The sequence below is a fragment of the Genypterus blacodes genome, unplaced genomic scaffold (assembly GCF_046128005.1).
Source record: "Genypterus blacodes isolate CSIRO-AG114 ecotype Tasmania unplaced genomic scaffold, CSIRO-AGI_Gbla_v1 ptg000032l_1, whole genome shotgun sequence".
NCBI lineage: Eukaryota > Metazoa > Chordata > Actinopteri > Ophidiiformes > Ophidiidae > Genypterus > Genypterus blacodes.
Genome location: NW_027466845.1, coordinates 3,824,478 through 3,842,732, shown reverse-complemented (window position 1 = coordinate 3,842,732; position 18,255 = coordinate 3,824,478). Strand labels below are relative to the sequence as shown.

Here is an 18,255-nt window from a genome sequence, read left to right as displayed (position 1 = left end):
GGGGGACTCTGGAGTGGCACCCAATGAAATGCAATGAGATGCATGCGCACACCAGGCTGATTCCCTCAATATGGAGGTATGATGGAGCGGGAATGCCTGGTCCCCCCCTCCCACTTCCCCCCTCCCCCCACGTCTTATCGTTCAAGGCGGTCAACTCGAGTGTTTATGCACCGACACATAGTCAATCTCATCTGCCGTCATTGTGACCAGAGGAGCGGCAACACGGCTCTGCTGAAGCTCCTGGTTTCTGTATCTCCTGGATCCTCTCCTGATCCGTCTTTATCTCCTGCTGTCTTCACCATTCTTGGTTTGGAATCTGAGCTGTTTGGAATAAATAATTTAAGGAAGCGATTTTGGTTCTCATCCCGACCCAGCAGATTTCTGTTCAGGTTTCTAAGACAACAGGTCAGGTTCACCAGAGCTTCAGGACACCAAGCTGATTCTAATGGCCTCAACTTTTAGCAAGATGTCTGATAAAAGATGTTGATTTCCAATAAAACCCTGAGAGGAATCCATTCAAATCTGGTTCTGGTCGGCCTGATGGTGACGCTGTGATTACTACTTTTCCAATTTGACCTATTACTTTGGAACTGTAAGTCATAGAATCAAAAAAAATTCATGGATTTCTTGAGCCTGATTACATTTTTAGCCATTTTAGAATTTTACTCAATTTTATTTTTGCTATGATTGACTGCCAGAGTTCAGTGGGCGTGACTTATTCTATTTTTGAAATCAATAATTGTGAAAAACTTTGGATGAGGGCTCTCAGTAGCTTCTCGTTATGATTGTTGAGAGGCTGATTGCCTTCCTCCTCCTTCACCCTTCATCTTCAGTCTAATCAGTATGAACAGTAGAGCCAGGCGCCGCAGTGTTAAACCAACGGGACCTGCAAATATAAACACAAGAAGAAGAAAAGAACCGGCGCTCCGCCCGACCACCTTCACCACTTCTCCTCCTCTCCCTGTCTCCTTCCGATGATGTGTGTGACTCACGAGTGGCGTCTCATTCCAGAGTGGAGTTATTCCACCATTATCTCTCCCGCCGTTCCCTTTTTTTTTGGAGAGCCACTCCAGATCAAGAGCGACTCCAGCCAAGAAGAATCGGGGGAAGAGCCTAAATGGGATCATTCCTCACAAGTCCTGGGTGACAACCAAGCAATGATGGGAGTTTGTACGGGGGGAAAACAAAAGAAGAAAAATGGAGACACACACACACACACACACACACACACACACACACACACACAGTCCCCACCCCCTTTACAGAGCTAATATCTAACCCAGCCTGCTGCTCGGTTCTGCTCCCACACATCACAGGGGCAGGGGCCTGAAATCTGTGGATCAGCTTGGATGGCTTGCATCAGTCTCACCCCCACCCGCCAAACAGGCCCAAGTTCCCTCATAAAACACACACACGCCCCTCTGTATCATCGATTTGGCCTCTTCCAGAAATGGGAGCTGTGTCGCCTGTATTGTATCTAGATTGGAGAGGAGTTGGAGAAGGGGGCTGGAGATGGGGCGGCGTGCTGTAAATCATACACTCCCATTAACCACAGACACCAGCTCGCGTCTTCGTGCTGGGTCAAACCATCGCCACCGCTTTCATTTTGGGGTCGGTTGTAACCCCCGGCGGGCTTGGACCCTCCATCACTGTCTCCGCCCCGGTTTACCTGGGGAGGGAGCGCTCGCCGAACACAATGATGTCAGATACAACATTAAAACGTTTAACCGAGCGGAGGGTCGCCGCGACCCGACGCACCGGCAGCGACGGCCGGGTCACCGCGAGAAAATGGAGGTCACGTAACACACAACAACATATTATTTTAAGACACTAAATGATACTAAGAGGGATAGAAGGTCAAAGCCACTCAGGGTCAGATTTGATCTGCTCGTGTTTCCTCTTTGATTGAGTCCAGAGTTACATGTAATCCAGATCAGCAGTATCTGTTGTTTACGATACTAAAGCTCATAATATCTTAAATGATCTCTGTCTTATGGTGTTGTTTTTACTTCTTTTGTATGATGATTTATGCCTTAAAGGTCTCGTACAAACCTTGTATCTCCTCCTTGTTTACAAAGGGAAGCAGGTTCACTCTGGTGTGGAACATGAAATCCTCCAGCTGAGCCGAGAGCACGAACAACCACAAATCGAGTGAAAATCAATCGTATTGAAACACTTTGCATCCCTAATTTTGTAGATAGTGATGATTTAATTCTATCTGTTTTAGAGATACAAGCCTGTTCACTCTGTCTAATGAAAAACCTTAAATGAGGATTTACATTATTGATGCATTAACATCAAAAACCAGTAAATACATCAATAATTTACGAGTAATTAAGTATTTATTTGGGAGTAATGAGTGTATTTTACTTCCAATGATTATGACTTTGTAGCATTTTCCATTTTTAACTTAAGGCTTTTTTTTGCTGGATATGTGTTTACAGATGACAGAGACATAAAGCTCACATATGACCTGTACATGCTGTGTGTGTGTGTGTGTGTGTAAAGGTCTAATCTGTAGACCCGGTCGCTCACATCAGCCGCTCTCCTTGGACTGCCCTTGACTTCGGCACGCTGAGCCTGAGGCGCTGGGCTGAGGCTGAGGCTGAGGCTGGGCTCCCCCCCAGGCTCCCCTCCCCCAAGGACGCTCTGCAGGTTGCCTTCCTGTCTGTCTGCCTCCAAAAAAAAAAATACATGTCCAGATACTTCTATTGTTCTACGCTCTGATCTTCACACAGGTTGCTAAAACAAAGACCCCTCATTAATATTTATAGCCTCTCTGATGGGACGGGATCAATGGAGAGAGGAGAAAGAGAAGAGAGTGTGCCTGAATAATCATCATCCATCTACTTCCAGCACTCTCTCTCTCTCTCTCTCTCTCTCTCTCTCCCTCCCTCTCTCTCTCTCTCGCTCCATCTCTCTGAAGTGGAAAAAATGTTTTAGATAGGAATTCTGTGCGTGTGAGAGATGGAAATGTGATGCGATGGGAGAGAAGAATGGCTGAATGTGTGTATCCACCTTTGTGCTTTTATGGCCATATTGCCTGTTTATATTCGCACCCTGGCAGGGATCCTGTTGAGTTATTTCTACATCACTTTCCCTTAGAATAATATGTGCAGCACTTTCCCCAGTCCACCTTTATAAATGTGAGCACACACACCTCTCTTTGCTCTCATTAGTTCCGTGACTTTCATATGCCCTGATATCATTCTCCGCTGCGCCGAAGTTGAGTGGCAGAATGTGAAGAACGGACCTCTAACAGACTCCTGGTGTCTTCATTGGCAGGCCCAGCATGGTGGAGCTCTTAGATAAAAGCCTGACAGCCTCAGACAGTCTGCTCTGTGCCTTCAATAGCTGGGCAAGCTGCCCGGTGCTCAGTAAGCGAATTAGGTGGGCAGGGCGCCCGACGCTGCTCCTCGACAGACAGTGGCCCTGCCGCGCAGTCTTTAGCTACACAAGGAGAAAGCTATTAATCAGAGGTGTTTGCTTCTCCTGCAGAGGGGGGGAAACACAGACGAGCTCAGTCCTCGGTGATGAATGCCCTCACTTCTACACGTTTTAAAAGTACAGTTTATCCATGAGGAATGGAGCGGCTTGTACATGGGCTGAGGGGAAATTGCCTTTTCCTTTGACCTGCAGCCAAGGGTGAGGAAGTGAATGGATGGCGATATGAGAGTGTCTGCCCTCTGAGGTGATGAATACGGAGCAAATTACAGGAAGAGGCCTTTCACTCTCCAGCCTTGGCTTTTCCCGTTCTTACCCTTCCAAATTGTTTTCTGTGTTTTTCTATTCCCACCTCTCATTTTCCCTTATCCCCTCTTTTCCTTTTGCTCTCATTTTTTTCTTTATCTTCTCTTGTCTTCAAACCCCCACACCGCACTGCAGCCGGGGTCCAGGGGCCGCGTGGGCTGACAGGTTGAGTTCTGCGAGGTCGAGGGGGCAAGGGCAGCATTTGCAGATTGGGGGGGGGGGGGGGGGGGACAGAGAGCTGAGGCAGCGCGGTCTTTGGTGGAACAGCGTGCGGAGTCACAGAGAAACACGACCTTGAGCTGCAAGTGGGGAAAAAATCGACACAAATCCGGCTGGTCGGAACATGGGAGCCCTGGATGTGCGTACGGCATATGGTGTTTTGCTCAGAATGGATTAGATTGAACCCCTCATGAGTTCCTGTGAAAGCCCAGGATATTACTGTGTGTGGAGGTAAACAAGTGAGTGTTTCTTTATGGTGTCTGGCTTTAATTGTTATTCATGAATGCAGTATTCCTACGCCACAAAAGGTTCAGTCCAATGCTAAATATTTGACTATTAATTACAATTACCCTCATTCAATAAGTGTTATTGTTTGTGTGCATGTTACATTATTGGTTGGATTAATTTAAGCACACCCGCTCCATAAGCTGTTGTTTTGCCCTGCAGCCTTTCCTGCTGCTGATGAATGATGTATGTTTGCGGATTCGTATAAACGCTCCAACTAACATCGCCAGCCAAACGCTACACAAAGTATCCGACAGGAGAAGCCTATGGGACGCCAATGTTTGACTCATACGTGAGCGGAATTACAACAGAGCGCCGCACAATAGCAGACTGACGGGCTGCTTTAAAAATACATGAGATTCCAACTGGACACAGTCTTTATTTGGAATCACTCCTGCTGGTTTGACACTAATACCAACCCCGGAGGAAGAGTTGGCTTGGTTCAGCCGTCCATTCACTCTCTGTTTAATATTATTCAACCCAGCCAGCTGTTGATGTTGTGTTTACTGGCTCAGATTTAATGATTTATTTAGCATTTTCTCAACTAAACATAACATTCACACTGACCCAACCTTTTCCTGTTTGTACAATTGTGTAGGTTGACTACCGAATAAGCTTGTTTAAATGTTTTATTGAGGCCTGAAGCTACAAGTACTTAACATAACTGAGAAGGTTTGCCATCATAAATAATAACAATAGCACTTGTTGTGGAGCAATTTGCTGAAACCCTCATTCCATGCTGATCAGAATCCATAAATTGAGTGTCCCAGTAGCACCTCCTACTGATGGGAAAGGTAACTGCACCAAACTAGATCAAATACAGGAAGTTTTGCCTTAGTTGTGTTTCCCCTGTGAAGTGACAATATTGTTCTACCCCCAGAGAACAGGATGCTGATAAATATTAAGTTCTGCAGCTTTAAAGGTCATTAAATGTGAAGTTTTCCATTGTGGGGAGGTGGAAATGGTCCCATCTGTGCTCCTGGAAGATTGAATCATCCTCCACCGATCATTGTTGCTGTCAAAACCTGTGATCAGTCTGTCCAGTCCAACCACAAACTTTCTTAATTTGACATTTTCAATTTTTATCTCACAATAAAAGTTCAACCTCATCCAATATGTATGTTCTTGCGTTATGTTTCTTCTCTTTTGTGCAATACATCAGCACATTCACTTTGTTTTCAGCCTTTAAAAAATGGATGAGGAGAACGAGTCCTTGAAACTGTGAGAGAGACTTGATCCTGCTGTCATAGCGCAAACCTGTTATTCACTTTGACTCGTATTTCATCCTGAGGCTCGATATGAAAACATCCAGAGTGAAAGTGAAAACACCCAACCACCTAAATAAAACATCCAGCCCCTAAAACACTCACATCACCTCAGCACAGACTTGTTCAGAGTTACACATCTTTGTTTTCCTGCTTTGGTTTACTTATTGTTACTGTCTAAAACAATGCTGCATTCGGGTGGTATTGGAAATTAGGGAATACCAACTTTCCAACTCGGAAAATGCAAACGAACCGGCAACATATTCGTCATATTTCCAAGTTGTAAACACGTGATTCTTAATGATACACCGATTTACCAATCGCGATGTATGACGCAAACGTTTCACGTTTTTGGCTGGGAGAAAAAAGCGTCAAGAAGAATAAAGTAAAATAGTAAATAAACCTGATAAACAACAACCTCGCTGTTCTTGTTTTCACAGGAAAGAATGTCCCTGAAACGTTCCAATCGATTCACATTAAATAACTATCGCTGTATTACTATCTTCTATACCACAACGTTCAGAATTCCGTATTTTACTAGAGAAGCATATATGTCGTATGTCCCACCTTCTGATTAGCACGCGAATGCAGCATTAAACCCCTTAAACTTGAAACGCAGCGAACTTTGTTTGACCCTCACAAACCACCATACACGATGCTAACCTGCTGCCACCTGGTTGTGGTTCTGAACTTTGTATAAAAACATTCTGTTACACCTTTTTATCTCAGTTAGAATAAGATCAAAATATATTAGAAAACAATTCAGTTCAAGGATCATTGTTTGGAAACATTGCCAGCTGCACTCTGCAGGTGCATGAATATTTAACCATTTGTTTTCCTCCCCTACAAAGAACCATCCTCCAGCTCCATAAGTAAGTTTTTGTTTTGCTAATTAGACTAACTTTCCATGCTTATTTCCCTTTTTAGTGATCAATAGTTGACTGCATGGATGCCTGAGCACACATGGAGCCTAAAACTGTTAATATAGTTTGTAGTTTTTCACCACTAAGAGGCTTAAAACAATCCAAACTACATCCAAACTAACCTGACAGCCACACAGCCCTGATGTATTGACGTCTACAGCTAATGTCTGCGTGCTATCAGAAGCGTCCATTGCATATTTACACATCCATGGCCTTTCATAGCAACAGCAACCCACCAAAGTCGTGTTTTATAACAATTTGATGAATCTCAGTCACATATTCACTCTTACTTTAGCTTTGTTTTGGTCTGCGACAGCTTCTGTAAACCGTATTGGTGTGTTCAGGTGCACATTGGCTCTATTGAAGCTTGGTGCTTGCTGCCATTGCTTGTGTATCTGAGGCTTTGTGAGAATTCGTAAAAAGCAACCACCAGAATGCTTCGAATGTGTTCAAATGTTCATCAAGGCTGGAACAGGAGCTCAAACTGGGGGAAATAAAACCTTGAAACAGGCCGTTCACACAGCCTGCAGCAGCTGTACTCCATCTTTAAACTGAAACACACTTTTAGTCATGTTGCCGAGCTTCTACATTTCACCCCTGTGACTACTTATTGAAGCAATATCTCAGTTTGATTACAGAGGACAGAGGGAATGGATCACTGTTTGACACGTTGGAGGAAAACAGCTGCTGACTGGTTGCGTTGGTGTACGTTTCCGTCCGACTGTGATTGTAATGCGCCGGCTAAATGACTCCACCACTGTGCCTGTTTAAATATGTATCTTGCCTGGCAGCTGGTTCTCACTGTGGCTCATGCGGCCGCTTCCCTTTGTTTTAACCCCTGAGAGCCGCGTGTTACAAGTACAACCCGCTCCTGTGGAGAGGGAACACTGAGATTACTCGCCATCATCAGTCATGAGAGTAAACTAGGAGGTAATGATGGATTAATTGTCTTATACAGGGGAGCCACTTCCAGTCATGACAGAATGAGTGTTGGGAGATTTTGTGGGACGCTGTTCTCAGGGTTTTGTTTCCCTTTGTTAGTCTCTAACTACAGTGGAAGCAGTGAGGAATGATGCACGGCCAAGCTCTCTGCTGGGTGAAGACTACCCAGGGATGTGTCGCTCATTTTCTGAATTGCATATGAATATGTTCCGGAAAAGATTGGAAGGCTGATGATGATTTATGGTCAACCACGAGGCTGCAGCTGGGACTTGCTGCGGCTGTGCGCAGGGAAGAAAATGTGTCGGGTTGCGGCAGATTCCCACCTCGCCCATACGCTCTGAGTGTAATGATAACTTCAAAGAGCATTTGGCGATTTCAATCACAGCCTGTGTTACAAAAGAACAGAACGGTGCCACTCCACACGGCTGTAAGCATCTCTGAACACCGAGGTTTCTGTGTAATCTTTCACCTCATCTCCTGTGGGAAGCTGCAGGAAAAAATAGACAAGACAAAGGAAAAGGAAGATGCTGCTAATTAATTGTGATGATACAAGCAAACCAAACATCACCAGGATGAACTTTACTGCATGGTTTGCTGAGATTTCAGAGGATTCATCTGTTGGAGTTACAGCCTCCTTAAACGTAGGCAGCACAGCACCTCCACCTTCACCTCTGTGGTCCATTTCCAAGCTATTGTGTTGTTCCTTTGGTTTTGCTGGTGTGAGTGTGTAGCGCGGCGTAGTGACACATCCACTGGGACGGCAGACATGAGGTTAAAGCAATTCACCACGGAAGAAATTGGAGCCTGCTTTGGCACGGGTGAAGAATGGGCAGAGACAAGCGTGGATACCAGATGGTGGTGAATCTGTAATTACAATTCTCTGGAGCAAAATGAGGGACTGGTGGAATGAAATGTTGCCACAGCTTCAAATGGCCCTTTTTTTCCTCCCCGAAAGTCTTTGTTTGTTTGGACAAAGGTTCACCAGTTAGTTTGGTTCCGCTCCGAATAGGAATGTAACCGAATACATCCGCAGCATCCAGATAGAAACAGATAAGATAGAAATGTTATCAGAATGGGAGCAGGAATAACAGTTTTCATAATATTTTCCGGGACTAAAGTTGCAATGCGGCTCTGTAAAACCTCAGCACATCTACAGATATTAATGTAAAGAATCTGATAAAAATGTGTTTTCAGTTTGGGGACAAAAAGAAAACTTCAACCCAGACTAGAGAAGAGTTCAAATCTTAAGGAAAAGACGACGGAGCTCCAGTTAAATCCGTGCTGCTGCCTGTCTTTGCCGTCTTTGTGCAGCGGATAATTGTCACCCGAATCACATTTAAACAGAATGGAGATGGACAAAGACATTTGAACTGAATTTAAATATCACCGTATTATAATGGCTCCCAAATGGAGAGTGGGGCCTGCAGAGGGGGAGCCCCTGGGGGACTCACCTGTGATTTAGATTCTGCTTCTCTATGTGTGTATGTGTGACAGGGTGGCACCGTGGCACCGCCCCCCTCCCTCCCCTCTGACCCCGAGTGCTCCCTCCTTCCACCGGAGCATAATTGTCTAATTAAATAGAGAGACAACAGCCCCGGCATACCTCATTAAAGACGTCGCTCCATCAGCTCATACTTTTCTTCCAGGAGACCCCCCCCTTTCCCCCCCTTTCTCCGAGGCAGGAAAGGTCAAACAGCGAACAGCGTCGGAGGGTGAGCACCTATCCTGCCTCTAACTGGGTCTCAATGACTTCATTTTATGGTTATTCTATGGAGACAAAAGCCTGCTGCTCTTCCTCCTCTCATCATAATGGAGCCGCCTGTCCTAATGTCACAACACTTACCGGATCAGAGAGCAAATACGTTTCCACAGAACAAACACACACACAATCACCTGAACGCAGCACAGAGGCGGGGAGAGTTTTTGGGCTAGGATTTAAAGTCCCGGAAACAAGGATGATGTATGGCGTTGTTAGAAATGCAGTTAGGCGTCGTGCTGTACCTTGCGAACAAAGTGAACACAGTCATCTTTTTTGTATTAATGAGGCATGCGGTAATGAATAATTTCAACAGATAAATGAGCCAAGTTTGAGTGGCTTATAAATGAGGCTAGTTGAGTAAAAGGTTCCCATGTGACTTCTCACAGCGCTCACACAATACTGGAATAATTGACTGGGAGATTACACGACTTCATATGTGTCGTAAGATAAATCATACATGTGTGTGTTTGATATTATGACACATATTTAGCATTTCTACAATCTTTAGAATAGCATGTGCGTTACTTTGTGTTGTGTTGTGTAAATATATAATGTAATGCATCAGTATAAATGTCCGTGCCGTTGTCATGGTTATGATGATAAATGTTCCCCTTTTTCCATTTTGAACCAAATTTATACCTTTTGCTGTGTCCGGCTGATGTACACAGCTTAACCTTTCCAAGTCCAATTATTTATGAAGTCCACAAACGCATCTCTGGGCCGCCTGTTTCATTCTGTGTGAATAGTCGCCCTTGCACATACATAAATCATAAATATTTCACAGGACGGCTGTCAGGGGGGTAAAAATGGGTCCCATCTCAAATGTCAGCAGCACCTCCAGTGGCCAACAAGCTGTTGACTGAGCGCCAAACCGGTTTGTTGGGGGTGTGAGACTCCATTATGTCTGACTGTTTAATCTGCTGTCCCTACATGAACGCAGGTGACCTCAATAGTTTCTCACACGCAGGGTCGGTGTGTGTGTGTGTGTTTGTGTGTGTTCATTCCGGTTTCTTGCCTGCTTGAGAAAATGAAAGTAATATCCAATTTCGTCGCCCTGGATGCAGAGTGTCCCTCTAACCTGTCAACAGAGACAAAAACTAAGCCTGACATCATAATCTGGACTGGATAGATTTTGTGTCTATGTGTCGAAATAGCTGCTTTAATTTTGCTTGTTGGGTCCTCGGGGAGCAGAAATAATCTTTGGAATGACAACTTCAGACTATGAAGTGTATTAACCAGGCTGTAGTAGCGGCGATTCATCATGTGTCCGCTCTGCAGAGGGACGTGGCGTCGGTCAGAGACGCTCTGAGATTGAGGTGGACATAAAGCTAAAGTTACCTTCATGCAGAGTTGTTATTACTTGAGCCACAGCTTCACTTCCCCACTCACAAACTTGAATTCTGCTGACACAGCTAATACACAAAGTGCCTGCTGTCATTTCTGCCTCCACAAACTTTTATAAGTGACATCTAATGAAATCCATATTCAATACCGCCGCTGCCGCCGCTGCTGCCGCTCTATGATTCCTGTACTTGTCCAGAAAATGAAATGACTTACATGAGCTGCAGGTAAAGTGGCCTGATCTATATTACTGTAGTTGCTCCTCAACCTCTCCGAACGAGAACAATAAGCAGTCTGTTCCACTGGCTGCACACTAAGTGACTAAAGTAAGATTTAAGGCTCAGTCAATCTGAATAATTTTGTTTATGTATTTGTCCCTGATGTTGATGAATGATTGGGGGCTTTGCTGCTTTGCTACTGTGGTTCATGCATAATTCATCACGACACAGTGTAGTTCAGAACTTGGCTCCTTCGTAAATGTAATGACTGAATATATTTTTGGTTGGGATTGTATTATCTGTTATCTGCAGCCATTTCAGACGAGCCAACAGTGCTAATCAGCGCTCCGTTGGTCTTTACTGTTTATATATATTTTCATAATTCCACCACAACCTGATTTGGCATAACTTCGACTAAATCTTATGGTTCTGTCACAAGTCGTTGACCCGTTACCCTCTGAACCTGCTGTGGACTGGAGGGATGCAGAGCTGTGTGTGAAGGCCAACAGAGGGAGCTCACTAGCTGTCTGTGCTCAGGCGGGGCGGGGGGGCAAAGGGGGGGCCAGTTTGTTTACATGCAATCTGGTTTTTATAATTGAATAAAAGGCAACTGGATGGTAAATGTAACCAAGATAGTAAGTAGTTAAGCAGTTACAGTCCTTTGAATAGCGGGTTTCGTCTTCTGAATGGGTTTTCAATCTCAACCACAAAGAATTGAGTTAAAAAACAAGTCTGGATTTTAACACTTTGATATGAAGCATCTTTTTTGTGGGAACAATGCGGCTTTGTTGTGTTCGGGAATGGAAATGTTGTTATTTTGTTATTTTCTGCTCTCTTCCTTTGCCAGTGTGGATTCATTTGTCCTGTTGAGGGAGATGAAGTGTCAGCATCTTGAAACAACGACAGAATAATGAAGATGGCAGCATTAGAATGAAGAAAATTACACTTTATTCTCAAACTCCTCAACATAAATCTTCTTTTAGCATTTTAAGCACAAATAATGTAGTTTGAAGCACATTTTATGACAGATACACTCTTTCTACTAGTTTTCACCTCAGATAGTGATTTATTATGGCTTGAATTTTACTCCGATTTGAAGACATGCAAGTCTCACTTTAAGTCCTTTTTGTTAAATCCGCTGGCAGGCTTTTGTTTTTAAAGGACATAGGAAGATTTCACTTCACTACAGGATGTTTGGCTTGTTTCTATAGAGGTATTTGTTTTGCTCTGACACTGTTTTCCGGCCTTCACTTCTAAAGACTAAGAACAACAGGTGGAATGAGGGAGGATGTTTAGAGATTTGGCGAGTGCGGAGGACGTCCCAGCAGCTGCAGTCCTTCACTGTTTCAAAGTATTTCCGAGCCTTGCGGTGCTCTCCATGCATGCAGGCAAGCGGGGGACAGGAGGCAGAGGGGGGGCAGCCGGTTTACCTCAGCTCCAGGAGAGAGACGAGGGGTCTCAGGGGGCCAACAGGCTTTTCCATTACAACGGCCCTCATAACCGATGTGGTGTTGGTTACGATACAATGTCACGCTCTGCCGGTGTCCTACACTCCTTGCGCTGGGCTATTCATTATGATGTATAACCCTACTGTACACAGTGGTCACAGGACGGGCCGCTCCACGTTCACCAAAGAGTAATGAGGCTGCGGCTGCACTCTGACGCACGCTTTCGGTTGCGAGATGACATTTGAATAGTTTGTTTGTATCAAGGAAAATAGGATTCAAACCCATGAAGCTGCACTTCATATTTCACTGATACTGCAAAATCTTTACAATGAAACGTTGAAGGAAGTAGCACCGCCTGTGAATATTAGTTTAGTAGTGATTTGATCCACCTGGCTGCGGATGATTGATGGACTTAATATATTTCATTATGTCAAGGATTCACATTTTGCTTGTAATGAGTGGCTGCGTCGGGCCGCCGAGTCGAGGCCGTGCAGCTCTGCTCTTACACTCCAGACGGCAGCCATTTCGGTTTGAAGGGCTTGAGGAATATTACTTCAATAAATATTTGATGAAACGGGAAGTTCTATCGATTCATTACACACAGAGTAATATGTGTATGTGTTCATTAGTCTGCTTGTGAGGAGCTGTGTTTAATATTCTTTGTTTACAGTGGAAGGTCACATATGGGGAATTGCATGAATATGGATCAGGTAGCCCCTGTGCATCTCTGTGCTGCACACAGATGCTGGTTTTGTGGATTCTACACTCCCCACACACACACACACACACACACACACACACACACACACACACACACACACACACACACACACACACACACACACACACACACACTCCTAGCACAGTCTCTGCCTGCACGCTGTCTTTGTTTAATTAAAACAATTAAAGTCGGTTTGGCGACATGCATATATTTTCATGACTGACACGCCGCTTTGCTTCCTGGTTATTTCAATTGACAAAAACCTGGCACGTCCCTGTGTTTAGGGATGTGAGGGAAGGTGAGTGTGTTTGTGTGCATGCCCGTGTGTGTCTGTGTTTGTGTGCACAGCTGTGTGTGTCTGTGTGTGTGTGCGTGAACAAGAGAGGGGGTGGTCTGAACCAGAAAGAGAGACATGCCCTGCAGCATTTTGCACAAAAGGCCGACTCCCATTATGTATGCTGGCCATATCTGAGGTAGATAAGGTTTAGTTGTGGGAGATAAGGTCAGGTCCTGCTAATGAAACACATGCACAGGTTCATACAGAGACCCCACCCCCTCACCCCCTCACCCCCTCACCCCCCTCCAAACTTCTCATTTCATGCGTCCTTTATTTGGATAGTTTTCATTCCACCCTCGTCCTATTCCTCCCTGGTATCGCTTCATTATCATCCTCGACTCATCCACGTCTTTGCATTCATACGACTCCGCAGACCCGTGACATCCTATCAGTAATCACCCGAATGCCATATCTGGAGCTGGCAAGCGGGTGAACCGTAGTCTGTATCACATGCATGTCTGAAAGTTAATACTATCCAAGGACGTCTAAAAGTGGTACACCTTTAGTTAGGCCTGATATAGTGAAATACAGCAGCAGCAGTGCCAGGATGATACCCTGCTGGAACAAAGCTGGTTCTTTGTTTATGTCCCTGTGCTTTGAACATAGCTGGAAGGCAAATTCTAGGTGATGGGTTCAGTGCGAGCAGAGGCAGACGGGGGAGCGCCGTCCTCCCCGCTGACTCTTTCAGCCAGCTCTGGCATTAAGTCAGCCCAACTCTGTACCAGACAACAGCATGACAGCTGCTTCCTATGACTAGGGGAAAAACACATTGATTCACTTTCTCTGTTGGCCTCATTTGGGAAGAAGTGGAGTGTGGCCAAAATACTCTCTACTGGCTGTGAGACAGGGACTGTTGGAAAAGGTCAGAGAAGGCAAGGTGAATAAAAGTGGAATTTTAAACGATGTGACCGATATTTCACCTGTGAATTCAGTTTGTTCAAGCTGTGAGTCTGGATTTTGTGAAATGCTCTGTAGTAACTGTGACTAATTGGGAATTTGGATTGTTGGGAACAGAACAGGAAAATGTTGACAACACTGCATTATGTATGTGTAATATTTATACTCGCTTGTTGATGTTTGTACTTTTCTTTGATTCATGATGATAACAACAAGTGAAGCAGCCTCACAAATCCATGTGTCCACCTTAAGCAACAAACCGGTCTCCTGGACAGTGTCATCTGCACAAAAATTGATTCCCCGTCACTCAGTCAACTAATAATTAACATTCATCTATCTTGGGTCTTTATGAACTGGCGAGAAATGTTTTGACGAGGTAAATGTTTCTCTTGGGAATCCAACAGGAAGCTGATCATAGAAAGGTAACACCTAACTGATGCGTTTGATGCATAAAACACAGTTCCCTGACCGGGAATCGAACCCGGGCCGCGGCGGTGAGAGCGCCGAATCCTAGCCACTAGACCACCAGGGACCTGATTGGAGGGGTTTAGCGAGAGATTTTCAGCACACAAAGAGTTAACGAATAGACGCGACGCACAAGGCAGTCAACCTGACAAACCGTGGCCATGGCTGTGAATGTGGATTTTCTGAAATGCTCGGTAGTAACTGTGACTAATTGGGAATTTGCTTTGTTGGGAACAGAACAAGAAAATGCATTTTGTTACGAAAATATTTTGTTTGTGCCTATTGTTGTTTTTTGTCGTTATATTGGAGGCGTTTTGGATTCTCACATTATTTACTTCCCATAACAATGAGATTTTCTCTAACAATTGACATTATACATATTTCGAATTTACAATTCATTAAATTCTTCCCTGTGTGCTGTTGTGCTGGTCAGTCAAATGAACTGAGAAGTAACGCCCTACGCGTGTGGAAAACACAATTCCCTGACCGGGAATCGAACCCGGGCCGCGGCGGTGAGAGCGCCGAATCCTAGCCACTAGACCACCAGGGACCTGAACACATATCGTTGGCTAGATGTTTTCGGCACACAAAGAGTTACCGAATAGAAGCGACGCATAAGACCGTGGCCATACCTGAGCGCCGTCTCAACTTAAACAAAGTTGTGAAGTTTGTTCAAGCTGTGAATGTGGATTTTGTGAAATGCTCGGTAGTAACTGAGTAATTGGGCATTTGCTTTGTTGGGAACAGAACAGGAAAATGTTAGTGTACACCTCAATGTAAGTGTTATGTTTATACCCTCCTTTATGCTTTTCTTTGATTCATGGTGATAACAACAAGTGAAGCAGCCTCATAACAAACAGAACTTTACCATTCTCCCTATGCTCACATATCCGTGTGTCCACCTTCAGCAACAAACCGGTCTCCTGGAGTCGTTTTGGATTCTCACATTACTCACTTCCCATAGCCTTGTTTCTCCAACAATTGACATTATGCTAATTTACATTTCATTAAATTCCTCCCTTTGTGGTGTTGTGCTGGTCAGTCAAATGAACTGAGAAGTAACGCCCTACGTGTGTGGAAAACACAATTCCCTGACCGGGAATCGAACCCGGGCCGCGGCGGTGAGAGCGCCGAATCCTAGCCACTAGACCACCAGGGACCTGGATGTCTGTGTTTAGCTAGAGGATTTCAGCACACAAAGAGTTAACGCACAAGACCGTGGCCATGGCTGAGAGCCGTCTCAACTTAAACAAAGAAGTTTGTTCAAGCTGTGAATGTGGATTTTGTGAAATGCTCGGTAGTAACTGAGTAATTGGGCATTTGCTTTGTTGGGAACAGAACAGGAAAGTTAGTGTACACCTCAATGTAAGTGTTATATTAATACCCTCCTTTTGATGTTTATGCTTTTCTTTGATTCATGGTGATAACAGCAGTGTCATGTGCACAAAAATGTCTGGTCTGATTCCTAGTCGGGGAACAATCAACTTCCTATTCAAAAACTCCACTTGTCAACTTGTTGCTATGGGAAGTAAATAATGCCAGAATCATAAAATACAACAACAACAATATGGACAAATAAAACTAAAAATGGAATGCATGAGTTAAGTGATATTTCTCACTGTCCTCATATGGGGACATGATCATTTGTCTGGCTGTCTGTGGTATTGATTTGTCAAGCGTACCCTCATGCTGACAGACACTTTCTGTTGTCAGTAAAGCCTCTTGTAAAGCATCACTGTTTAGTGCTTCAGTATAATCTCCAAGTAAATTTAAGAAACAAGAGCAACCCCAAATCTATTTTTTGTCAAAGAGGAAAATTCATTTTAACAGCTTACAAATATAAGCTGCATAACTATTAAGGAACACCACAAACATCAGAACACATTATCAGTTATTGTTTAGGTTTTCAAGACTGTTCCTAAAGTCTCTGTTTACAAGTGCATATTATTTCCTGTACAGGACATAACTAATTGATCAAAATAGATCTTTGTATCTTGTCATGCGGGTTGTATTCTTTGGTGTACAATCAATAGTTCTTGCATGCCTCTTCAAACATCGATCCTCTCCTTCGAGATTTCATTAGTTCCTGAATATGTTCAGTGTATCATGAATATTGTGGTAGATCCATTCAAAGGTGGGATGATCTATTTATACCCACTGCATCCAAGAATCCATTATGAATGTTGTAATTTGCTATTGATGTTATTAATTCATTTGTCCAATTATACTTGAGATTGTGATCAGCTGCTTTATGATGCACTTCAATAAGAGGCCAACCAGAGCAGAAAAATATCTTCGAAGCCGAAAGTCTTTCATCGAGATATCATATGGACATTTTAGAGGAAAGGCAGCATCCAGGTGATTTGCATTTTGTAGAACTTCCAAAGGTTAGAGATGTCTGGCTCCTGAACTGGCTTGTTATATTCTACACAAGAGGGAAAAGTCAATTCCCTGACCGGGAATCGAACCCGGGCCGCGGCGGTGAGAGCGCCGAATCCTAGCCACTAGACCACCAGGGAGATGCTGAGCTGTGATAACCCGTACAATTTAGCGGGACAAGTTGACTTAAGTCAACAAATTCTTAACAAAGCGAGAATGCTTTGGCGAAGTAAATGTTTCTCTTGGGAATCCAAACGGGAGCTGATGTGTGTATCAAGGAAAGTTATCACTTAACGAATGCATCTTGTTTCTTAAACATTTTTAGTTTGTTCATATTGTTGTTTTTTCTTTATATTGGTGTTCTTTTGGATTATTACATTATTTACTTCACATCAGACAATTTACAAAATGTCATAAAAATTCTTACTTCCTAAGGGTGTGTGGTGTTGTGCTGGTCAGTCAAATGAACTAAGGAGTTAAGTTCCACTCAAGAGGCAAAAGCTAATTCCCTGGCAGAGAACCGTCTTGTGTGAACTTTTAACAAAGTAAATGTTTTCCCTGGTTCAACCACCAGAAAGCTGTTGTACATATCAAGGACGATAAAATGATTGTTCAAGCATCTTGTACTGCTAATCTAGTAATTGCTATGTACTGTTTATTTATAATTTTTGGAGCAGCATTGTCATATTACTTCCATTAATTCAAATAGTGATTTGAGATTTTGCATTGTTATTCTAACATATTGTGTATTTTTGTCTTCTGAAGGGGTGCGTGGTATTGTGTGCATTTTGGGATTGAACGAACTGGAGTATCTGAACTGTGAAAAAGGTTCCTTCCCTGACTGGGAATCGAACCCGGGCCGCGGCGGTGAGAGCGCCGAATCCTAGCCACTAGACCACCAGGGAGAGGTGGAGTGCTTAGATGGCTAGTTTTAATTTTTCTTGATTGATTCTCACATTATTTACATCTCATAGCAACAAGTTGACAAGTTGAGTAGACACTAGCTAGACTGGCTACACTAGCTAACTTCGAACAATCACAAGTTTTTGTCCAACAATTTACAAAATGACAATAAATTCTTACTTTTATAAACATTAACAAACAATAAAATCTGTTATATCAGACCATGTAGACACCTTGTTCTACTACAAGCTGTTCAACATCCTCTTCTCTGTGTGCGAGTGTTTCATGTTTACACCTCTGACAGTAATTGCACCAAAACCCATTCGCTATTCTTGCTGCATTGACCGCTTCAGAATTACTTTACCTTTGCAGACTGCACAATCATTTCAGTTGCTGGAAACGA

The 18,255-nt window shown here is 43.8% G+C and overlaps 5 non-coding genes across 5 annotated transcripts; all 5 read right to left on the bottom strand.

Annotated features, from left to right (window-relative positions):
• Positions 1-14,565: 14,565 nt before the first annotated feature.
• Positions 14,566-14,637, bottom strand: trnae-cuc (transfer RNA glutamic acid (anticodon CUC)). Its single transcript has one exon. It is a non-coding gene; the product is annotated as a tRNA-Glu (tRNA).
• Positions 14,638-15,048: 411 nt separating this feature from the next.
• On the bottom strand, positions 15,049-15,120 carry trnae-cuc (transfer RNA glutamic acid (anticodon CUC)). The gene has a single exon. It is a non-coding gene; the product is annotated as a tRNA-Glu (tRNA).
• A 537-nt stretch (positions 15,121-15,657) lies between these two features.
• Positions 15,658-15,729, bottom strand: trnae-cuc (transfer RNA glutamic acid (anticodon CUC)). The gene has a single exon. It is a non-coding gene; the product is annotated as a tRNA-Glu (tRNA).
• Positions 15,730-17,017: 1,288 nt separating this feature from the next.
• On the bottom strand, positions 17,018-17,089 carry trnae-cuc (transfer RNA glutamic acid (anticodon CUC)). The gene has a single exon. It is a non-coding gene; the product is annotated as a tRNA-Glu (tRNA).
• A 693-nt stretch (positions 17,090-17,782) lies between these two features.
• On the bottom strand, positions 17,783-17,854 carry trnae-cuc (transfer RNA glutamic acid (anticodon CUC)). Its single transcript has one exon. It is a non-coding gene; the product is annotated as a tRNA-Glu (tRNA).
• Positions 17,855-18,255: the final 401 nt, after the last annotated feature.